Consider the following 24,694-nt stretch of genomic DNA (forward strand, 5'->3'; position numbering starts at 1 on the left):
CCCTGGACAGGGACAGTATTTTATTGACTATAGAGCATTTAAAGGATGCATTTCTATATATGCGAGATGCACAGAGGGATATTTGCACCCTGGCATCAAGAGTAAGTGCGCTGTCCATTTCTGCCAGAAGAGGGTTATGGACGCGACAGTGGTCAGGTGACGCGGATTCCAAACGGCATATGGAAGTATTGCCGTATAAAGGGGAGGAGTTATTTGGGGTCGGTCTATCGGACCTGGTGGCCACGGCAACGGCTGGGAAATCCACCTTTTTTACCCCAGGTCACCTCTCAGCAGAAAAAGACTCCGTCTTTCCAGCCTCAGTCCTTTCGTCCCCATAAGGGCAAGCGGGCAAAAGGCCACTCATATCTGCCCCGGGGCAGAGGAAAGGGAAAAAGACTGCAGCAGGCAGCCTCTTCCCACGAACAGAAGCCCTCCCCCGCTTCTGCCAAGTCCTCAGCATGACGCTGGGGCCTTACAAGCGGACTCAGGCACGGTGGGGGCCCGTCTCAAGGATTTCAGCGCGCAGTGGGCTCACTCGCAAGTGGACCCCTGGATCCTGCAGGTAGTATCTCAGGGGTACAAATTGGAATTCGAGACGTCTCCCCCTCGCCGGTTCCTGAAGTCTGCTTTACCAACGTCTCCCCCCGACAGGGAGGCGGTATTGGAAGCCATTCACAAGCTGTATTCCCAGCAGGTGATAATCAAGGTACCCCTCCTACAACAGGGAAAGGGGTATTATTCCACGCTGTTTGTGGTACCGAAGCCGGACGGCTCGGTGAGACCCATTTTAAATCTGAAATCCTTGAACACTTACATAAAAAGGTTCAAGTTCAAGATGGAGTCACTCAGAGCAGTGATAGCGAACCTGGAAGAAGGGGACTATATGGTGTCTCTGGACATCAAGGATGCTTACCTCCATGTCCCAATTTGCCCTTCTCACCAAGGGTACCTCAGGTTTGTGGTACAGAACTGTCACTATCAGTTTCAGACGCTGCCGTTTGGATTGTCCACGGCACCCCGGGTCTTTACCAAGGTAATGGCCGAAATGATGATTCTTCTTCGAAGAAAAGGCGTCTTAATTATCCCTTACTTGGACGATCTCCTGATAAGGGCAAGGTCCAGAGAACAGTTAGAGGTCGGAGTAGCACTATCTCAAGTAGTACTACGACAGCACGGATGGATTCTAAATATTCCAAAATCTCAGCTGATTCCGACGACACGTCTGCTGTTCCTAGGGATGATTCTGGACACAGTACAGAAAAAGGTGTTTCTCCCGGAGGAGAAAGCCAAGGAGTTATCCGACCTAGTCAGGAACCTCCTAAGACCAGGCCAAGTGTCAGTACATCAATGCACAAGGGTCCTGGGAAAGATGGTGGCTTCTTACGAAGCGATTCCATTCGGCAGATTCCACGCAAGAACTTTTCAGTGGGATCTGCTGGACAAATGGTCCGGATCGCATCTTCAAATGCGTCAGCGGATAACCCTGTCTCCAAGGACAAGGGTGTCTCTCCTGTGGTGGTTACAGAGTGCTCATCTCCTAGAGTGCCGCAGATTCGGCATTCGGGATTGGGTCCTGGTGACCACGGATGCCAGCCTGAGAGGCTGGGGAGCAGTCACACAGGGAAAAAATTTCCAGGGCTTGTGGTCAAGCATGGAAACGTCACTTCACATAAATATCCTGGAACTAAGGGCCATTTACAATGCCCTAAGTCAGGCAAGACCTCTGCTTCAGGGTCAGCCGGTGTTGATCCAGTCGGACAACATCACGGCAGTCGCCCACGTAAACAGACAGGGCGGCACAAGAAGCAGGAGGGCAATGATGGAGGTGGCAAGGATTCTTCGCTGGGCGGAGAATCATGTGATAGCACTGTCAGCAGTGTTCATTCCGGGAGTGGACAACTGGGAAGCAGACTTCCTCAGCAGACACGATCTTCACCCGGGGGAGTGGGGACTTCACCCAGAAGTCTTCCACATGATTGTGAACCGTTGGGAAAAACCAAAGGTGGACATGATGGCGTCCCGCCTCAACAAAAAAACTGGACAGATATTGCGCCAGGTCAAGGGACCCTCAGGCAATAGCTGTGGACGCTCTGGTAACACCGTGGGTGTACCAGTCAGTGTATGTGTTCCCTCCTCTTCCTCTCATACCAAAAGTACTGAGAATCATAAGAAGGAGAGGAGTAAAGACTATACTCGTGGCTCCGGATTGGCCAAGAAGGACTTGGTACCCGGAAATTCAAGAGATGCTCACGGAAGACCCGTGGCCTCTACCTCTAAGAAAGGACCTGCTCCAGCAGGGACCATGTCTGTTCCAAGACTTACCGCGGCTGCGTTTGACGGCATGGCGGTTGAACGCCAGATCCTGAAGGAAAAAGGCATTCCGGATGAAGTCATCCCTACCCTGATCAAAGCCAGGAAGGATGTAACCATACAACATTATCACCGTATTTGGCGTAAATATGTTGCGTGGTGCGAGGCCAGGAAGGCCCCTACAGAGGAATTTCAACTGGGTCGTTTCCTGCATTTCCTGCAAACAGGACTGTCTATGGGCCTCAAATTAGGGTCCATTAAGGTTCAAATTTCGGCCCTGTCAATATTCTTCCAAAAAGAACTGGCTTCTGTTCCTGAAGTTCAGACGTTTGTCAAGGGAGTACTGCATATACAGCCTCCTTTTGTGCCTCCAGTGGCACCTTGGGATCTCAATGTAGTTTTGGGATTCCTAAAATCACATTGGTTTGAACCACTCACCACTGTGGACTTAAAATATCTCACATGGAAAGTGGTAATGCTGTTAGCCCTGGCTTCAGCCAGGCGTGTCTCAGAATTGGCGGCTTTATCCTATAAAAGCCCTTACCTAATTTTTCATACGAGACAGGGCAGAATTGAGGACTCGTCCTCAATTTCTCCCTAAGGTGGTTTCAGCTTTTCACTTAAACCAGCCTATTGTGGTGCCTGCGGCTACTAGGGACTTGGAGGATTCCAAGTTGCTGGACGTAGTCAGGGCCCTGAAAATATATGTTTCCAGGACGGCTGGAGTCAGAAAATCTGATTCGCTGTTTATCCTGTATGCACCCAACAAGCTGGGTGCTCCTGCTTCTAAGCAGACGATTGCTCGTTGGATTTGTAGTACAATTCAGCTTGCACATTCTGTGGCAGGCCTGCCACAGCCAAAATCTGTAAAGGCCCATTCCACACGGAAAGTGGGCTCATCTTGGGCGGCTGCCCGAGGGGTCTCGGCTTTACAACTTTGCCGAGCAGCTACTTGGTCAGGGGCAAACACGTTTGCTAAATTCTACAAATTTGATACCCTGGCTGAGGAGGACCTGGAGTTCTCTCATTCGGTGCTGCAGAGTCATCCTCACTCTCCCGCCCGTTTGGGAGCTTTGGTATAATCCCCATGGTCCTTTCGGAGTCCCCAGCATCCACTAGGACGTTAGAGAAAATAAGAATTTACTTACCGATAATTCTATTTCTCATAGTCCGTAGTGGATGCTGGGCGCCCATCCCAAGTGCGGATTGTCTGCATTACTTGTACATAGTTATTGTTACAAAAATCGGGTTATTGTTGTTGTGAGCTATCTTTTCAGAGGCTCCTTCTGTTATCATGCTGTTAACTGGGTTCAGATCACAAGTTGTACGGTGTGATTGGTGTGGCTGGTATGAGTCTTACCCGGGATTCAAAATCCTTCCTTATTGTGTACGCTCGTCCGGGCACAGTATCCTAACTGAGGCTTGGAGGAGGGTCATAGGGGGAGGAGCCAGTGCACACCAGCTAGTCCTAAAGCTTTTACTTTGTGCCCAGTCTCCTGCGGAGCCGCTATTCCCCATGGTCCTTTCGGAGTCCCCAGCATCCACTACGGACTATGAGAAATAGAATTATCGGTAAGTAAATTCTTATTTTTTTAAATTGCACGTGCAGCTCTCCTAACTGAGCTACAGAGTTGGGCAAGGTCTCATTTTAAATCTCGTTATGGGTTTCATGCGATAATCCAGCAGTATGTGTTCCAAAAGAATAAAAAAAAATAAAGTTAAATTGGGTTTTCACAAAAAAAACTTTATTTTTTAATAAAAAAAATAAAAAATTGTTTGTACTATTGTTAATACAGCCCCAAAGTTTATTTTGGGATCGTCTACTCCAAGTGGTTTCCCTTTGGATTTTTAGTTAAAATAATGATAATTAGATCTAGGCCTGTTCATTAAGTTTTAATTTATCTCCTTAAACAATCCCTTTGATGTCTATTATACAGCACAGTGGGGCCGATTCAGTTGTTTTGGGCGTCTTAAAATCCCATCTAAACTAGACATTTTAGATGCCCAAGCAATTGTCATTATTCCATTATGTTTGGGCGCCCATGCATATCGCACATGTCGTTCCTGAAAAGGCTAAATCTGTCTAAACTCCCTGCTTTGGTCGTCCAAACTCCAGAGTTTCTACTATTATTATTATTATTATTATTATTATTATTATTATTATTATTATTTTTTTAATATATATAAATATAATTTCCTTGCACCTCAGCAGGCTGCGAGAAAAAAAGTCTGACATGCAGAGCAACTCTTGAATTGCTTTATTTTGCGCCCCCTGGTGGTAGCTAGTGTGTCAATTACAAAATATTTAAACGTTTGTGATAATTTCATGTCTTTCACATATATTTTAAGAGAGCTTACTATAGATCAGTACCATTTGGTGCTGCTGCTCTGGATGGATGGTGCTACTTGATGGGTTGGGTTGTTTTTAGGGGGCTATTCAATTGTTTTGTATGCCTGATCTGTCTAACGTGACGGGAGATCGGGGGCGATAATCTGTTGTTGTTGTTGTTGGGGGGGGGTTGTTTTTTTTTATGCACACGTCATGGCCATAACAGACAGGGTTTAGCCACATAAATCAGCTACCCCCTAATAAACAGGCGTGACATGAAAAATGCCGTTTGGGCGCTTCTAGAGTCTGCAAGCTGAAATGTCTCCCCAATTGAATTCTTCCCTTTTGTATTCCATTTCAGAAAGGGTGTATGTTCGATCTGTTGGAGTTAACAGATTCATCTTACACAGAACATCTGTTATAGCAATCCATAATACATCCGGCTTCCTTGGGTATAAAAAAGATGGTGATGGACCAGCAGGATGGATTGTCATTTTCACTTCATCCATGTTTTCATCTCTCTCCATAATTTGTTGTCATAGACAGCAGTTGTCAGTCTCTGATGTCGGCAACTGGGAGCTTTTCATGGGATGCTACATCGTCTGTTACAAGGGGGTCAATCGAATTTGCCGACAGTTGAATAGCGCCGGGAATTAGCACCCGGCGCTAGTTAATACAGTGCCATGTGACGCTTAATTGTCGGGTTTTCTTCTCTCGCCCCCGGTGGGGTGCGAGCAGAAATCCGACAAAAGTGCTGGCCCGAGGCCAATTCTGTCGGGAATCAGCATCGTGCCGGGCAGTTAAGTCGGAGAATGCCTGTTCTCCCAACAAATCAACCAGTTAAGAATGGGCATTCGCCGACTTAACTTGAGCTTTATTGAATAGCGGCAGGAGCTAATTTCCGGCGCTATTCAACTGTCGGCAAATTGAATTGACCCCCATAAATTTTGTGAGAAGGAAAATGTCTTCCCAAAGATTTTTGTTGTTGATGCAGCATGTGCCTAGAATTTCTGGGTTGTAGGAATTGTTATTGTGTTTTTGAAGCAATCATCCAGAAATATTGCTGTCTCTAGGCGAGATTCAGTTCTTTTCACGGGTCCCCGTGCTCCCGCCGGCAGCAATTCAAATATTGGCCCGGGGGTGGCGAGCTGAAATGCGCGAAAAGTGACCGTTTGGGCACCCAAACAGGACTTTTCACGCCGCGCCCTGGTTTTGCTGCCTTACTCGGCTAAACCTGACTGAAATGGGTGCGATCACTGCAAAAATGGGTAGTCAATTGAATACTGCCCTGCAATCTCCTGTCACTTTAGACAGGAGTTCGGGCGCGATTAAACAATTGAATTCTTCTGTTGAGAAACTGAAATGCATTCTTGTAATGTCTTCTCAGCCCAGTCAAAGGGGCCAATTCAATTGTTTTTTTGCGTGGATGCCACTAGAGGGGGACCAACTGCTGCAATTCAATTGTCCTTCCGTTTGGGCGCCCAGTGGCCGCGGAGGACACTTTATTTTTTTTATTTTTTTGTTCTCGCAACTTCCTGAGGTGCGAGAAAAAAATGTGTGGAAACTTGGCACTTGACCAAAGCAGGTACTTTTAGACTGGTTTAGCAGTTTTAAGTGGCTAAACCCCGTCTGTGTTTTGGCGCAACATGCACGATGTGCATGGGCACCCAAACACAATTGAATTATGACAATTGTTTGGGTGTCTCAAAAGTCCCAATTTTTGGATGCCCAAAACAATTGAATTGGCCCAAATTTTTTTGTTGTGGTGTAATTATCGGACTATCATATGGACATTTTAGTTTGCTGCCCTTGTCGGGGTGCGACAAGCGTGATAAAAAGATACAATTGAATATTGCCCTTCCTGTCTGATACGCCACTGTAATTGAACACTTCGCTTTTTCAAATGTGACACAAATGACCCAGGAGCAGGTTAGGTTTGGGTGGGCTTAAATTAGTGATCAAGGGGCTTTTTTTCACTTAAAGCCCACCCAAACATATCCTGTTCCCAGACCACTTGTATTGGTCCAGGAAGATGTAAAAATCAACACAGTTGAAGGGTCTTTCCACATGGAGTATTTTTCCACTTAAGCTTGTGTGCCTGAGCAGAAGTGGGAGCAGGCGCTGTCTGTGGAATCTCATCCCTCAACACACACCTGAAGAGGATCGTGCATTCCTCTAATGTAGTGAACTGGAAAAATATTGTTGTGGTTTTTTATTAAGCGCCTTGAGTCCTGTTGGAGAAAAAGTGCTATATAAATTTATTTTCTCTGACGTCCTAGTGGATGCTGGGAACTCCGTAAGGACCATTGGGAATAGCGGCTCCGCAGGAGACTGGGCACATCTAAAGAAAGCTTTAGGATCACCTGGTGTGCACTGGCTCCTCCCCCTATGACCCTCCTCCAAGCCTCAGTTAGATTTCTGTGCCCGACGAGAAGGGTGCACACTAGGGGCTCTCTTGAGCTCTTTGTGAAAGTTTTAGTTTAGGTTTATTATTTTCAGTGAGACCTGCTGGCAACAGGCTCACTGCATCGAGGGACTAAGGGGAGAAGAAGCGAACTCACCTGCGTGCAGAGTGGATTGGGCTTCTTAGGCTACTGGACATTAGCTCCAGAGGGACGATCACAGGTTCAGCCTGGATGGGTCACCGGAGCCGCGCCGCCGTCCCCCTTACAGAGCCAGAAGAGCGAAGAGGTCCGGAAAAATCGGCGGCAGAAGACGATCCTGTCTTCAGATAAGGTAGCGCACAGCACCGCAGCTGTGCGCCATTGCTCTCAGCACACTTCACACTCCGGTCACTGAGGGTGCAGGGCGCTGGGGGGGGCAGCGCCCTGAGACGCAATAAATCGATAAAAAAACCTTATATGGCTAAAATAAATGCATCACATATAACTCCTGGGCTATATGGATGCATTTAACCCCTGCCAAAACATACAGAAAAAGGATGATAAGGACGCCGAGAAAGGGGCGGAGCCTATCTCCTCAGCACACTGGCGCCATTTTCCCTCACAGCTCAGTTGGAGGGAAGCTCCCTGGCTCTCCCCTGCAGTCACTACACTACAGAAAGGGGTTAAAAAAGAGAGGGGGGCACAAATTAGGCGCAGTATATAACAATACAGCAGCTATAAAGGGAAAAACACTTATATAAGGTTATCCCTGTATATATATATATATAGCGCTCTGGTGTGTGCTGGCAAACTCTCCCTCTGTCTCCCCAAAGGGCTAGTGGGGTCCTGTCCTCTATCAGAGCATTCCCTGTGTGTGTGCTGTGTGTCGGTACGTTGGTGTCGACATGTATGAGGAGAAAAATGATAAGGAGATGGAGTAGAGTGTCTGAAATTGTGTTGTCACCCCCTAGGGGGTCGACACCTGAGTGGATGTACTGTTGAAATTGCGTGACAGTGTCAGCTTTGTATAAAAGACAGTGGTTGACATGAGACAGCCGGCTACTCAGCTTGTGCATGTCCAGACGTCTCATACAGGGGCCCTAAAGCGCCCGTTACCTCAGATACAGATGCCGACAGGGGTACTGACTCCTGTGTCGACGGTGAAGAGACAACCGTGATTTCCAATAGGGCCACACATTGCATGATTGAGGCAATGGAAAAAGTTTACACTTTTCTGATAATATGAATACCACCAAAAAAAGGGGTATTATGTTTGGTGAGGAAAAACTTCCTGTAGTTTTCCTGAATCTGAGAAATAAAATGAGGTGTGTGATGATGCGTGGGTTTCCCCCCGATAACAATTGATATTTTCTAAAAAGTTATTGGCAGTATACCTTTTCCCGCCAGAGGTTAGGGTGCGTTGGGAAACACCCCCTAGGGTGGATAAAGCGCTCACACGCTTGTAAAAACAAGGGCTCTACCCTCTCCTGAGATGGCCGCCCTTAAGGATCCTGCTGATAGAAAGCAGGAGCGTATCCTAAAATGTATTTACACACATACTGGTGTTATACTGCGACCAGCAATCGCCTCAGCCTGGATGTGCAGTGCTGGGTTGGCGTGGTCGGATTCCCTGACTGGAAATATGATATCCTAGATAAGGACAGTATATTATTGCCTATAGAGCAATTAAAAGATGCATTTCTATATATGCAGGATGCACAGCGGAATATTTGCCGACTGGCATCAAGTATAAGTGCGTTGTCCAATTATTCCAGTAAAGTGGTCAGGTGATGCGGATTCCAAACGGCATTTGGAAGTATTGCCTTAAAAGAGGGGATGTACCCCAGGTCGCCTCTCAAAATAAGACGCCGTATTATCAGGCGCAGTCCTGGTTGGCAAGCGGACAAAAGGGTTCCTCTTTTCTGCTCGTGACAGAGGGAGAGGAAAATGGCTGCAGAGATCAGCCAGTTCCAAGGAACAGAAACCCTTTTCCGCCGCTGCCAAGCCCTCAGTATGACGCTAGGGCTTTACAAATTCAGGCACGGTGGGGTCCCGTTCTCAATGAATTTCAGTGCGCAGTGGGCTCACTCGCAAGTAGACCCCTGGATCCTTCAGATAATATTTCAGGGGTACAAATTGGAATTCGAGACGTATTCCCCTCGCCGTTTCCAAAAAGTCTGTTTTACCGACGTCTCCCGCTGACAGGGAGGCAGTTTTGGAAGCCATTCACAAGCTGTATTCCCAGCAGGTGATAATCAAGGTACCCCTCCCGCAACAGGGAACGGGGTATTATTCCACACTATTGTGGTACCGAAGCCAGACGGCTCGGTGAGACCGATTTTAAAATCTAAAATCTAAAATCTTTGAACACTTGCATACAGAGGTTCAAATTCAAAATTGAGTCACTCAGAGCAGTGATTGCAAACCTGGAAGAAGGGGACTACATGATGTCTCGGGACATCAAGGAGGCTTACCTTCAGGTCAAAATTTACCCTTCTCACCAAGGGTATTTCAGGTTATGGTACAGAACTGTATCAGTTCGGACGCTGCCGTAGGGATGGTCCACGGCACCCTGGGTCTTTACTGAAGTAATGACCGAAATGATGATATTCCTTCGAAGGAAGGGAATTTTAGTTATCCTTTACTTGGACGATTCCCTGATAAGGGTAAGATCCAGGGAACAGTTGGAGATCGGTGTAGCACTATATCAGGTAGTGTTGCGGCAGCACGATTGGATTTTCAATATTCCAAAAATCGCAGCTGGTTCCGACGACTTGTCTTCTGTTCCTAGGGATGATTCTGGACATAGTCCAGAAAGAAGGTGCTTCTCCCGGAGGAGAAAGCCAGGGAGTTATCCGAGCTAGTCAGGAACCTCCTAAAACCGAACCAAGTCTCAGTGCATCAATGCACAAGGGTTCTGGGTAAAAATGGTGGCTTCCTACGAAGCAATCCCATTCGGCAGATTCCACGCACAGTGGAACCTTCTGGACAAATGGTCCGGGTCGCATCTTCAGATGCTTCAGCGGATAACCCTGTCACCAGGGACAAGGGTATCCCTCCTGTGGTGGTTGCAGAGTGCTCATCTTCTAGAGGGCCGCAGATTCGGCATTCGGGACTGGGTCCTGGTGGCCACGGATGCCAGCCTGCGAGGCTGGGGAGCAGTCACACAGGGAAGGAATTTCCAGGGCTTATGGTCAAGCCTGGAGACATCTCTTCATAAAAACATTCTGGAACTAAGGGCCATTTACAATGCCCTAAGTCAAGCGAAACCCCTGCTTCAGGGTCAGGCGGTATTGATCCAATCGGACAACATCACGTCAGTCGCCCACGTAAACAGACAGGGCGGCACGAGAAGCAGGAGGGCAATGGCAGAAGCTGCAAGGATTTTCGCTGGGCGGAAAATCATGTGATAGCACTGTCAGCAGTGTTCATTCCGGGAGTGGACAACTGGGAAGCAGACTTCCTCAGCAGACACGACCTTCACCCGGGAGAGTGGGGACTTCACCCAGAAGTCTTCCACCTGATTGTAAACCGTTGGGAAAAACAAAAGGTGGACATAATGGCGTCCCGTCTAAACAAAAAACTAGACAGATATTGCGCCAGGTCAAGGGACCCTCAGGCAATAGCGGTGGACGCTCTGGTAACACTGTGGGTGTACCAGTCAGTGTATGGGTTCCCTCCTCTGCCCCTCATACCAAAAGTACTGAGAATCATAAGAAGGAGAGGAGTAAGAACTATACTCGTGGTTCCGGATTGGCCAAGAAGGACTTGGTATCCGGAACTTCAAGAGATGCTCACGGACGAACCGTGGCCTCTACCTCTAAGAAAGGACCTGCTCCAGCAAGGGCCTTGTCTGTTCCAAGACTTACCGCGGCTGCGTTTGACGGCATGGCGGTTGAACGCCGGATCCTGAAGATCCCTACCCTGGTCAAGGCCAGGAAAGACGTAACCGCAAAACATTATCACCGCATTTGGCGAAAATATGTTGCGTGGGGTGAGGCCAAGAAGGCCCCTACAGAGGAATTTCAACTGGGTCGTTTCCTCCATTTCCTGCAAACAGGACTGTCTATGGGCCTAAAATTAGGGTCCATTAAGGTTCAAATTTCGGCCCTGTCGATTTTCTTCCAAAAAGAACTGGCTTCAGTGCCTGAAGTTCAGACATTTGTAAAAGGGGTACTGCATATACAGTCTCCTTTTGTGCCTCCAGTGGCACCTTGGGGATCTCAATGTTGTGTTGAGTTTTCCTAAAGTCACATTGGTTTGAACCACTCACCACTGTGGACTTAAAATATCTCACATGGAAGTGACGAGTTAGCCCTGGTTTCAGCCAGGCGGGTGTCAGAATTGGCGGCTTTATCATATAAAAGCCCTTACTTAATAGTTCATTCTGAAAGGACAGAATTGAGGACTCGTCCTCAAATTTTCTACCTAAGGTGGTTTCTGCATTTCACATGAACCAACCTATTGTGGTACCTGCGGCTACTAAGGACTTGGAGGATTCCAAGTTGCTTGACGTGGTCAGGACCCTGAAAATACATGTTTCCAGGACGGCTGGAGTCAGAAAATCTGACTCGCTGTTTATCCTGTATGCACCCAACAAACTGGGTGCTTCTGCTTCTAAGCAGACGATTGCTCGTTGGATTTGTAGTACAATTCAGCTTGCACATTCTGTGGCAGGCCTGCCACAGCCAAAAATCTTAAAATGCCCACTCCACAAGGAAGGTGGGCTCATCTTGGGCAGCTGCCCGAGGGGTCTCGGCTTTACAACTTTGCCGAGCAGTTACTTGGTCAGGAGCAAATACGTTTGTAAAATTCTACAAATTTGATATCTTGACTGAGGAGGACCTGGAGTTCTCTCATTCGGTGCAGCAGAGTCATCCGCACTCTCCCGCCCGTTTGGGAGCTTTGGTATAATCCCCATGGTCCTTACGGAGTTCCCAGCATCCACTAGGACGTCAGAGAAAATAAGAATTTACTTACCGATAATTCTATTTCTCGTAGTCCGTAGTGGATGCTGGGCGCCCATCCCAAGTGCGGATTGTCTGCAATACTGGTACATAATTATTGTTACCAAAAAATTCGGGTTATTGTTGTAGTGAGCCATCTTTTCTAGAGGCTCCTCTATTATCATGCTGTTAACTGGGTTCAGATCACAAGTTGTACAGTGTGATTGGTGTGGCTGGTATGAGTCTTACCCGGGATTCAAAATCCTTCCTTATTGTGTACGCTCGTCCGGGCACAGTATCCTAACTGAGGCTTGGAGGAGGGTCATAGGGGGAGGAGCCAGTGCACACCAGGTGATCCTAAAGCTTTCTTTAGATGTGCCCAGTCTCCTGCGGAGCCGCTATTCCCCATGGTCCTTACGGAGTTCCCAGCATCCACTACGGACTACGAGAAATAGAATTATCGGTAAGTAAATTCTTATTATTAATCACTCAAAAATGAACTTTTACAGCAAGTGATCCAATATGATCCCAAAATAAAACTGAGGATTTAATAACTGTATGAACGTACTGCTTTGCTATATCATATGAAAGCCCATAAAAAGAAATTTTAAATGAGGCCTAGCACAACTCTGTTCCTCAATCTGGAAAGCTGAAAGTGCAATTTAAAAAAAAAAAATTACTTGCAAATTTCTTTGTTAAAAAATTGCAGGTATAAATGCATATAACTTCAAAACAATGTACTCATGAGTCTAAGATCTGTGGGTTTTTTCTTACACCCGTGGCAGCATTTATTAGACCAAATTTCATTACAATCTGAATCGGTCGGTTTGAAACCTATGGGGTGTATTCAATACTTGTCGGAAACTGCCGTCTTGTCGGAAAGACGGCAGTTTCTGACAGGTTTAGGTCTGCAGGGGTTCTGACCTATTCAATGCCAGGCCATTTTTTCGACAAGTCGGGAATTCCCTACTTGTCGGAAACCACGTGGATTGTCGGATTAGCCGCGGAGCCACATGTTCCGTGGCCAAATCTGACCGGTTTTGGCCCTGGTTCCAATAGTGCCACTTTTACTTTTTTAAAAGTCGGATTGACATTGTCAACGAGATGAGACGGGGGAGCGTGGACGGATGCCAGAGACAGCGTGGAGCGGGGACGGATGCCGGGGACCGGGTGAGTAGTGGAGCGTGGACGGGGGTGCGGCTGTCGGGACGGAGTGTCGGGGAGCGGCTGTCGGGACGGAGTGTCGGGGAGCGGCTGTCGGGACGGAGTGTCGGGGAGCGGCTGTCGGGACGGAGTGTCGGGGAGCGGCTGTCGGGACGGAGGGCCGGGGAGCGGCTGTCGGGACGGAGGGCCGTGGATGGGTGAGCTAAGGGGAACGGCGATTTGGCTAGCTCATTGAATACTGACCTGTCGGAATGGATCAGACGGGTATTGAATACACCCCTATGTTGATTTGGTGTGGAATAACCCTATTACAGTGGTTTCAAACTTTTTTTGAATAGAGGCGCCCTAGAGTATCATAATTTTTGTCACGGCACCCCTAGGCCAAAAGTTTCTTAAGAAATTTGTAAAGAAATATTACGTTTAGTAACTTATGTTTATATGTCATCCTTAGGTTTATTTATGTGGTGAGGGATAAGATTTGCTTCTGTTTGTCCACATATTTTGTGCTTGGCAGCCACCAGTGCTGGTTTTGCCTATTACATTGATCATAAATAATTTAATTTGGTCCTGGACCACCAACCCGGGGCACCCCTGCGAGTGTACTGAGGCACCCCTGCGAGTGTACTGAGGCACCCCTGCGAGTGTACTGAGGCACCCCTGCGAGTGTACTGAGGCACCCCTGCCATTTTGAGAACCACTGCACTAGTGTAAGAATGATATATTGGGGTCGATTCAATTCGGCAATTTATGAATAGCGCCGGGAATTAGCTCCCGACGCTATTCAATTCAGCTAAAGTTAAGTCGGCGAATGCCAGTTCTCGCCGACTTAACAGGTAGTTTTGTCGGGAGAACGGGCATTCTCCGACTTAACTACCCGCGGAGATGCTGATTCCTGACAGAATCAGCCTCGCACCGGGCGCGCGGCAGCACTTTTGTCGGTTTTCTTCTCTCACCCCCCGGGGATGAGAGAAGAATTCCCGACAATTGCGGGTAACTAGCAGCTGAATTGAATAGCGTCGGGAGCTAATTCCCGGCGCTATTCATAAATTGCCGAATTGAATCGCCCCCAATGTGCACAGTAAAGATAGTTGAGAAGCGTTGAGCATTTTGGCTGTATTGACCTTGAATGATAACCAGGACTGCATGCAAACAAGTGTCAGTCATTCTACGCCACGGTCCGCCAGCTTGGACCTACACTGTGATGGCTGCTACTGATCTGCACACAGTCCGTTGTTATACATATTAGCAGAATATGCCATTGCTTAGATTATTTCTCATTGTTGTTAATCCCAGATGTTGTGCATGGAAAATGTTACCTCTGTCCAGCTGAGCCATTTTCCAGCACCTCCGGGACTCTACAAATAACGATTTGTAGGCAGAAAAAGATGGTCTGGAAGCAGGTGAGGCCAGGATGACGCATTCAGGACTGGCATCACCTCAGTAATCACATCAGGAGATTTTATGTCTGTTGGCTCCTCTGCTGCAGATGCTTTTTCTTCCCGTTACAGAACAATGAATTCTGGATTTTTTTCTTATAACTCCTACTGCAGAATGTTCAGTTAATTTGTAGCTGTAAATGGTAGTATTGCAGTCTGCGCCATCTGAGGGGTGCGATCTGTTACAGGATGAGGCATAAGGGACATTTAGTGTTCCAGCTATGTGCAGTTTATTATATTATAAGTTGCATTATTATGAATATCAATTCTACGGGGACTAACAACAGTGCTGAGCCGTGTACCCGCTGCTTAATGAATTGATGGGTTGTTTTCTTACAGACCTACATTTCTTTATCATCCACTAGGGGTCACTGGAGTACTCTTGGGATATGGACGGGCGTAGCCGAACAAAGGCACTGAATATTCAAATTTAGGACCCTCCCCCCCCTCCATATCCCCAAGTACCTCAGTGTACTTTGCCAGTGTTTTTTCGGTGCTCACAGATGAACATCGGCTTGTGGCAATGGCCACTTTTCAGATTTTTATTTTTATTTTAATTTTTACACTTCCCGTCTCAGTTTATGGAAAAACATGGGTCCGGGATGGTGCCGCTGCAAGGCAGCGGATGGCGTGTCGGTCCTCACAAAGAGCACCCTCACAGCCACAGGCGCTATAGGCAAGCGCATGGCGTGTCGGTCCTCACAAAGAGCACCCTCACAGGCAGCCACTGTCTCCTGCAAACTGAACGGAGCTTACAGAAAGAAGCTCCGTCACAGCCAGGATAAGACAAAGAGCTGGAAGGATCTACAGTGCAAGGAGCTTACAGAAGCTCCGTCACAGCCAAGATGAGGCTGAAACGGAGCTTGCAGAGAGAAGAGAAGGCGGCACAAGGTATGAGTGTCAGGGCGGTCAGCTCACGCTGCCGCCCTGCTGTGTGTGAGTGTTATACTGTAGAAATGCCATAGCCGCTGAGCACGTGAGGGTTATACTGTAGAAAGAGCACGCCGCTGAAGGTCTTGCTGAACAGAGCGGCCGCACGTCACTCAGACGTTGGCCGCTCTCACTGCGCTGATGGCCCGGTACGAGAATCTCCGTGCGCTGTACTAAGCAGAGCGGCCGCACGTCACTCAGACGCCGGCCGCTCTCACTGCTCTGAGGGCACGGCACCGCTACACGCCACCGACATTCTCCTGGGCTGAACTAAGCAGAGCGGCCGCACGTCACTCAGACGCCGGCCGCTCTCACTGCTCTGATGCGGCACCGTTACACGCCGCCGACATTCTCCGGGCGCTCAACTAAGCAGAGCGGCCGCACGTCACTCAGACGCCGGCCGCTCTCACTGCTCTGATGGCCCGGCACCGCTACACGCCGCCGAGACGCTCCTCTACTAAAGAGAGCGGCCGCACGTCACTAAAGGACGCAGGCCACTCTTCCAGAGAGACACCGCAGACACAGGGAGACTGTGTACTGCTGTAGGAAGCAGCTGCCGGACGGCTCCCCGGCGCTAGATTCAGGCTCTCCTGCTCTCCCTGCTCCCGATCTCCGTACGCTGCAGGTAAGGGATGCAGGGGGGGGGGGGGGGGGGGAATAATACCCATAGCAGCAGCAAAGGCTGCAGGGGTTCAAAATACACAAGCAGCGCAGCACGTTAAACAATGTACACTGTGTACTGTGATGTTTCAGCACGTTTTATATATATATATACATATAATGAAGCTTTTGCTGGCGAAACTGTCTATAATATCAGTATGAACTGTGATTATATGTGTAAACACTTTGTATATATATATAATATATATATGAGGCTTTGGCTGGCAATAGGTTATCAGTGGCATAACCTATTGCACGTTTAACCATGTTTTCTGTTATTTTTGGTTACAGTTGCAAGATAAATACACTGCAGGCAGTGCTCATATATATTTTACTGTATCCTACACCTGGGCAAAGTAACTGTATAATAGGCTATTAAGCCTATATTAAAACTGCAGCAGGTAACCTGTACTGTGATTTTCTGGGAAAGCATGGCATGACGGCCATTTTAATCATTGCTGGTTTTCCAGTTATAATTCCAGACCATACACCTCTACTCCACAAGGAGGCGCAGGGGTGTTAGTGGGAATTTTTTAGTTCAAGATAATTCTAGAACATTCCTGCCCTACATCTTTAAGCCACCAGAAGGCGCAGGGGTGTTAGTAGGAATTTGGTTCGGGTTTCATGCCCATGTGAACTGCTTTTCACATAAAGACTTTAGTTTCCTAATACATATGCTGTTCAGCAATAACATATATATATATAGATATATATGCCATATAATAATGTTATTAAGTCGTGCAAGTGTCTGTCTGTTGCCTATTATGATGTCTGTCTACATAGCGAATAAGGCTCTAGTGCAGACTAAAAATGTTAACATTGGCAATTCAAATTAAAACAGCGGTAATCGGAGTCTCAGAATAACTCCGCCAGCGCTAACAAAAGACAATCTTTCCAAAGTGACAATTTTCCTTTGGGTACCAGAGTGTTTATTTCACTAGTCTTATAATTTAATGCACGATTCTATGTCAAATCTCACACCGATAACTACAAGTGAGAAGGGTACATTAGTCCAGCATTCAGATAGTGCGGGGTTTTGGACAACCATACATAATCGTTTCCAAAAGGACGCGATCCGCCATTGGTATATGCGTTTCTGTCAAACATTATAAAAACCACAGATACATTTGGGTCACTAGAATATATGTATGAAACCATGCCGATCACGGTTAAAAGAAGCTGCAGAGTATATCTGTAAAGCTTTTGCTAACGCCGGTTATTTTCAATGTCGCTAGTTAAGCGCGACAAGGCCAGAGCTTGTTTGCTCCTAAATTGGATATATGTGTAACGACATTTTATCCCTTTACGATATTCTGCCATTAGCGCATACAATATACTTGTAACGGCGTTTTATTCCTTTATAAAAATCACTCACGCCTTGTAACGACAGGACGTTACAGTCAGCATTGTGGAAGTGCGTCTTTTCAGGTTACATTTGCGAGGTTTCATGACTTCAACTCATATATGTCTCAGCTATTTACAGCTTAGAGTACAAAACTGCTTCTGGCGAACGGTTTGGCAGGTTGTCATTTAGTCTTTGCTGGTTTATAAACCAGGCAATAGTACGCCAACAGAGTCAAAATTACTTATTCCCGTCTGTTTGAGCAAAATCAAACAGCTCCGTTGCAATATCAATCAGCAAGTCATTTACTACAGTTAGAAAATGGATTTTCTGCAGTTAGTTTTTGCTTATTGCAGCCACAAAATTGTATAATTGCATTTGATCTTCACAATGCGTATTTACCCAGTCCGGTTTCTTCATCACAGGTTCTAGCGTTTGCAAATAGCCACAACCATTAACCATTTCATTTATACCGTTGCTTATCGCTTCCGGTATTTACCAAAGTGATGTTGGAATAATCGCTCATCTCACATAAGAACTATGTATCAACAAAGTTCCTCTATCTTGCGCTACTAAGGTATACTGCGGTAGCAGATTAAGTTTGAAAACAATCACATCTAAGTCGGTCTAAACGATGTCAATTCCTAGGTAAGATTATAAATAAGGTAAATCAAAGACTTTTACCTACTACACCAGCAAGAACAAAGGTACACGCACAGCGGTACATTGGTGTATTCACTTATTAAGAATAAAGATGTGTTTTCAACGCAAAGGTTCTAAAACACGACAGATTGCTGTCAATAAATGTCCTAGAACTCTGTGCATTTTACAATGCAATAGATAAATGTCCTAGAACTCTGTGCATTTTACAATGCAATAAATGATTCGTTTTCAGTCTGACCAGGGATAGACTCTGGGTTCTCTTCAGAACGAATAAATCTTTCGCTTTTTACTAAAGATTTCTGTGGACAGGAACAACCGTGAGTTTCATGTAATTTTGTTTTTTCATGCCTGGCTCACGCTGCCCTTAAGCAGTCAAACAAAGCAACGGCAGTTGCATACACAACAACCAGTGAAAACCAAGAAGCCGCATGGCAATGCGGCAGGTAACTCAAATCTTCAATGGCTCAGAACGCCATTATGTGAAAATATCAAGACATCAATCCGTGAGTGGACATTTGTTAGACAAAAGATCTCACCCGTCAGGGTTTGGATCTTGAAAACTGGACATTAAATCCAGAGGTGTTTCATATGTGAGTCCACAGAAGGCGGTTACCCCAAGTATACATAATGGCATCTCGCCACAATTACAAAAGCTCAGTATGTGTACATCACATTCATGGGGTCATTCAGCATCGTGTATCTGGCTCCACCATTTTCCGCTTCTCTCTTCGTTGCCAAAACGGATCAGAAGACAGTTCGTCACAGTCATACTGGTGGTATCTCATGGGTTTCGGAGAAGTTTGCTTCTCGTATTTTCAAGTAATACTTGCACACGATCTTGGCCCGCTCATAATACGGCCAACCTGTTACATCACGGAACGTTCTTTTACCCATAGTTACCTATGTACCTATTATCTATGTACCGCAGCTGCGGTTGACGGGGTGAGAGTTCAGACCGCTCTCTTAAAAAATAGAGAATTACAGTATCGGTTATACCAACCATGTTACGAAATAGTAAGCCGCTTAAGGCAGCTCATAATTAAAAAAATTTCGTGTGCTTACATAGGTTATAAACCTCGGAAGTTTCCAACATCATACTTCAAGTACCCGTATTCTGTTAAACGGGATGGGATGGAAAACTGCGTTCATCTGCACTAAGAGTGCAGGTATCTGTGTGGTAAACTTATTTTCAAAGCGTTTGCCTCTATTTACGTCTGTAAACATCTTTCTACAAGGTGTCACCAAAGTTCAGACTCTATTTATCCCACCTACAGCGCCAGGCGATTTGAGGTTGGGTTCAGATTTCTTAGTTTTCATATTTTGGAATCCTTTCAACAAATGGGAATTAAGTTTCATATTTTTGAACCCTTACAACAAATGGGTATTAAGTTCTCACTTTGGAAAACATTTTTCTTCTAGCCTTGGCTTCGCCAAGGGTGCTTCGGCAAGGATTTTGTTTTCATATTTGGGTGCCTTGTATTCCAAGCCACCGTATTTGAGTTTTCTCATTACAAAGCAGATCTTCCGACGAAATCCGCTTTCGTATTCTTCACATCAATATACCAATAGTGGTTCCTGTGGGGACAGCACATTCTAAAATTCTGAATGTGGTACACGCGTTACGCGTTTATATATGTAGTACGTGATATGAATACGTTGTTTGTTCTATATGATACTGCAAACTGGGGTTAGCCAGTTTCTCAGCAGATTTTATCCGGTTGGATAATAATGACTACAAGTCAGGCTTACTTTAAGGCTAAGTTACAATCGCCTACGTCAGTAATAGCATCCCACAGGTTCTGTGGGAATGTCACACCCAGCGGGTCGTGGAGCGTCTACGACGCGGCTACATAGCCTTTAGTGCACCACGTTTGTGCACGTTTACACGTTATGAATGGTGGCGCCATCAGCATTTAGCTTTGGCTGCCTACTGTTACAAGTATCAAACAGCTCTCCCGCCCACGAGGGAAGCTTTGGTACGTCCCAAGAGTACTCCAGTGACCCCTAGTGGATGATAAAGAAAATAGGATTTTGGTACTTACCAGGTAAATCCTTTTCTTTGAATCCATAGGGGGCACTGGACGCCCACCCAGAGCAGTTTTACCTGGGTTGTTGTAAGCTCAAGGGAGCTTAGTGAACAAATTTAACTTGGATGGTATTAAGCTCGAAGGAGCTTAGGGTAACACATTTTCACCAATTGGCTCAAATTATAAAGTTCTATCGGTTAAGGTGTCAACTGTTAGTTGACAATAAGGTTACGGATCAACTTTGTGGTTGTCCGTTATGTTATAGGGATTCTCCATTGTCAACCTCTCTATATCCTGTTCGCTCAGTAAAAAACACTGGCAAAGTACACTGAGGTACTTGGGGATATGGAGGGGGGGGAGGGTCCTAAATTTGAATATTCAGTGCCTTTGTTCGGCTACGCCCGTCCATATCCCAAGAGTACTCCAGTGCCCCCTATGGATTCAAAGAAAAGGATTTACCTGGTAAGTACCAAAATCCTATTATTGGTTCAATTCTGCTAGGATCACAAATAACAACTCCAATGTCATTCAGAACGGGTCATTCCAATTGGCTGCGATTTACTCGCTGGTGCTATATACTGCACTTACGGTACTGCCGAATTCTCCGTTTTTTTTTTTTTTTTTTACGCAGCTACATAGGACTCTGTACAGAAATAAAAAAATCGGGGTCAAGATAGGGGGCCGCTATTTACACACAGTGTGCGGGTCGAGTTAATTGGATTGTGTCCAAAATGCCCAGAATTTAAGCCTTTGACATGAGGCACCCTAAAACTTACTGAATTCCTCACGCGTATTCATAATCGTTCCGAAGTAAGCAGTTTCTCATGCCGGCTATCAGTGTAAAGGTGTGTTCACACGGTGAGATATTTGCTTGCGATTTTGACTATAGAGTCAAAATCACAAGGAAAGTTAGTGTAGATCGCAAGGTGAAAGTTACCTTGCGATACCGCTGCGAGGTCGGTATGGAAAGCCTATATAGACTGTGCAGGCAAGTCAGTTTTGACTATCTAGTATAAAAGTATAGTCAAAATTGACAGACAAAATCGCACATAGCCTTTATCGCAAGCACAGTCCTCTAGGCTTGCGATACCGACCACAGTCCCTATCGCATATCGAGAATCGGGCATAGCCGAAATCTCACCGTATGTACACACCTCAACTGTATAGAGGTAACATTGCCAGCTAAAATGCATTTTTTTGTTTGTTTGTATTTTATTTTTAGAAGTGCCCATTTTGGGTCGACATCCTTTTTAAAGGTGCATACACGCTTGCCGAAAAATGAATTACATTGATCATTCTCTCCCTTCATGAGCGACATTTTTCACTTTCTCGGGTTGTTGAAGACCCTCTGTCAGCAGTGCCAGTGCATGCATGCTCAATCTGGACCGTTGTCCAGGAGCTGCCTGCACGGCTGCTGGCTGACGTCACCAAGCGATATAACTGGGCATATCGCTCATGGCACGAGAGGGGTAACACTAGACGTGACCATCGTCTAGTGCAGGGGTTCTCAAACTCGGTCCTCAGGACCCCACACAGAGCATGTTTTGCAGGTAACCCAGTAGGTGCACAGGTGCATTAATTACTCACTGACACTTTTTAAAAGGTCTACAGGTGGAGCTAATTATTTCACTTGTGATTTTGTGAGGAGACCTGCAAATCATGCACTGTGTGGGGTCCTGAGGACCGAGTTTGAGAACCTGTGCTCTAGAGGTTTTCAAGCAGGTTTCTGGGCACTGTAGCTCCCGTCTAAACTGACTAGGAGCTATTCAATTGTTTTGCGAGACTTGCCCCGAGGCTGCACTTAGAACTAACTTCTGCTTGCACCCTCCTGAGGTGAGAGCAGATATCCACATAAGGTAAGGCGTCGGGGCTGGTTGCGAGTGCCGGACGGGCCCTATCTGCAGCGTGCCCAGCGCTTATTGCAGAAACGGCTTAACCCGAATATTCCCGTACATTTGGGTTTGAGAAAGGGTCCCGTTGTGGTAATAAAGTGATTCCTCTAAGCTGGTCATGCAAAAATATTGAAAAGCTCCTGGTCACCTTAGACAGGTATCACAATTCCCAGTAACAGTTGACACACCCCGTACGAATGTAAAAATCTCAAACACATGACTATAAAGTGTTATTAAACTTTTGAAATAAGAGTTGTGTAAGTGTGAATGTTGTAGTAACAAAAAGCTCAATAAAACAAAGGATTTTGGTCTAAAAAAATTGATTTCCTTTGTGAACTTGCTATATCCCTAGATTATCCCAGCAAGATCTCCCTGTCAGGTTAGAAAACCTATTAATGACTACCGTTTTTCAAATGTATAAAAAATGTAAAGGGAGATTCAGTCTTCTAATAGAAATTGCCTGAGGGTCTTGACAAGTTGTTTAATTACACACGTTGCTTTATGTTTGTAATGTCCTTTATGTGAGCAGGAAGACTTATTTACAATCCGCTCACTAATGTAACTGGATTTACTCTCTGCATTGGGTTACATGTGTACCCCATGGGAGTACAACAAGTATGCCTGAATATATAAATTAGTGATAGACCGCTTGTGGCTGACCTGGCTTCTGCCTGTGGCCCTCATCTCTTTCCAACTTTCTCTATCGTCCTAGTGGATGCTGGGGTTCCTGAAAGGACCATGGGGGAATAGCGGCTCCGCAGGAGACAGGGCACAAAAGTAAAGCTTTCCGATCAGGTGGTGTGCACTGGCTCCTCCCCCTATGACCCTCCTCCAAGCCAGTTAGATTTTTGTGCCCGGCCGAGAAGGGTGCAATCTAGGTGGCTCTCCTAAAGAGCTGCTTAGAAAAGTTTAGCTTAGGTTTTTTATTTTACAGTGAGTCCTGCTGGCAACAGGATCACTGCAACGAGGGACTTAGGGGAGAAGAAGTGAACTCACCTGCGTGCAGGATGGATTGGCTTCTTGGCTACTGGACATCAGCTCCAGAGGGACGATCACAGGTACAGCCTGGATGGTCACCGGAGCCTTGCCGCCGGCCCCCTTGCAGATGCTGAAGTAAGAAGAGGTCCAGAATCGGCGGCAGAAGACTCCTCAGTCTTCTAAAGGTAGCGCACAGCACTGCAGCTGTGCGCCATTTTCCTCTCAGCACACTTCACACGGCAGTCACTGAGGGTGCAGGGCGCTGGGAGGGGGGCGCCCTGGGAGGCAAATGAATACCTATTTTGGCTAAAAATACCTCACATATAGCCTCCGGAGGCTATATGGAGATATTTAACCCCTGCCAGAATCCGTTAAGAGCGGGAGACGAGGCCGCCGAAAAAGGGGCGGGGCCTATCTCCTCAGCACACAGCGCCATTTTCCCTCACAGAAAGGCTGGAGGGAAGGCTCCCAGGCTCTCCCCTGCACTGCACTACAGAAACAGGGTTAAAACCGAGAGGGGGGGCACTAATTTGGCGTTAGAAATATATAAAAAAGATGCTATAAGGGAAAACACTTATATAAGGTTGTCCCTATATAATTATAGCGTTTTTGGTGTGTGCTGGCAAACTCTCCCTCTGTCTCTCCAAAGGGCTAGTGGGTCCTGTCCTCTATCAGAGCATTCCCTGTGTGTGTGCTGTGTGTCGGTACGTGTGTGTCGACATGTATGAGGACGATGTTGGTGAGGAGGCGGAGCAATTGCCTGTAATGGTGATGTCACTCTCTAGGGAGTCGACACCGGAATGGATGGCTTATTTAGGGAATTACGTGATAATGTCAACACGCTGCAAGGTCGGTTGACGACATGAGACGGCCGACAAACAATTAGTACCGGTCCAGACGTCTCAAAAACACCGTCAGGGGTTTTAAAACGCCCGTTTACTTTAGTCGGTCGACACAGACACAGACAGGGACACTGAATCCAGTGTCGACGGTGAATAAACAAACGTATTCCTTATTAGGGCCACACGTTAAAGGCAATGAAGGAGGTGTTACATATTTCTGATACTACAAGTACCACAAAAGAGGGTATTATGTGGGATGTGAAAAAACTACCGTAGTTTTTCCTGAATCAGATAAATTAAATAAAGTGTGTGATGATGCGTGGGTTCCCCCCGATAGAAAATTATGGGCGGTATACCCTTTCCCGCCAGAAGTTAGGGCGCGTTGGGAAACACCCCTTAGGGTGGATAAGGCGCTCACACGCTTATCAAAACAAGTGGCGGTACCGTCTATAGATAGGGCCGTCCTCAAGGACCAGCTGACAGGAGGCTGGAAAATATCATAAAAAGTATATACACACATACTGGTGTTATACTGCGACCAGCGATCGCCTCAGCCTGGATGTGCAGAGCTGGGGTGGCTTGGTCGGATTCCCTGACTAAAAATATTGATACCCTTGACAGGGACAGTATTTTATTGACTATAGAGCATTTAAAGGATGCATTTCTATATATGCGAGATGCACAGAGGGATATTTGCACTCTGGCATCAAGAGTAAATGCGATGTCCATATCTGCCAGAAGATGTTATGGACACGACAGTGGTCAGGTGATGCAGATTCCAAACGGCACAA

General features: G+C 46.5%; 1 protein-coding gene and 1 non-coding gene across 3 annotated transcripts in view; both read left to right on the forward strand.

Annotated features, from left to right (window-relative positions):
- The window catches only part of QSER1 (glutamine and serine rich 1), a 174,808-nt gene that overhangs the window by 31,100 nt on the left and 119,014 nt on the right, over nt 1-24,694 (forward strand). The gene's annotated exons all lie outside the window — the stretch shown is intronic.
- Nucleotides 18,410-18,525, forward strand: LOC134971065 (U5 spliceosomal RNA). The gene has a single exon (XR_010190213.1). It is a non-coding gene; the product is annotated as a U5 spliceosomal RNA (small nuclear RNA).

This window comes from Pseudophryne corroboree, chromosome 11 (genome assembly GCF_028390025.1).
Source record: "Pseudophryne corroboree isolate aPseCor3 chromosome 11, aPseCor3.hap2, whole genome shotgun sequence".
Taxonomy (NCBI): domain Eukaryota; kingdom Metazoa; phylum Chordata; class Amphibia; order Anura; family Myobatrachidae; genus Pseudophryne; species Pseudophryne corroboree.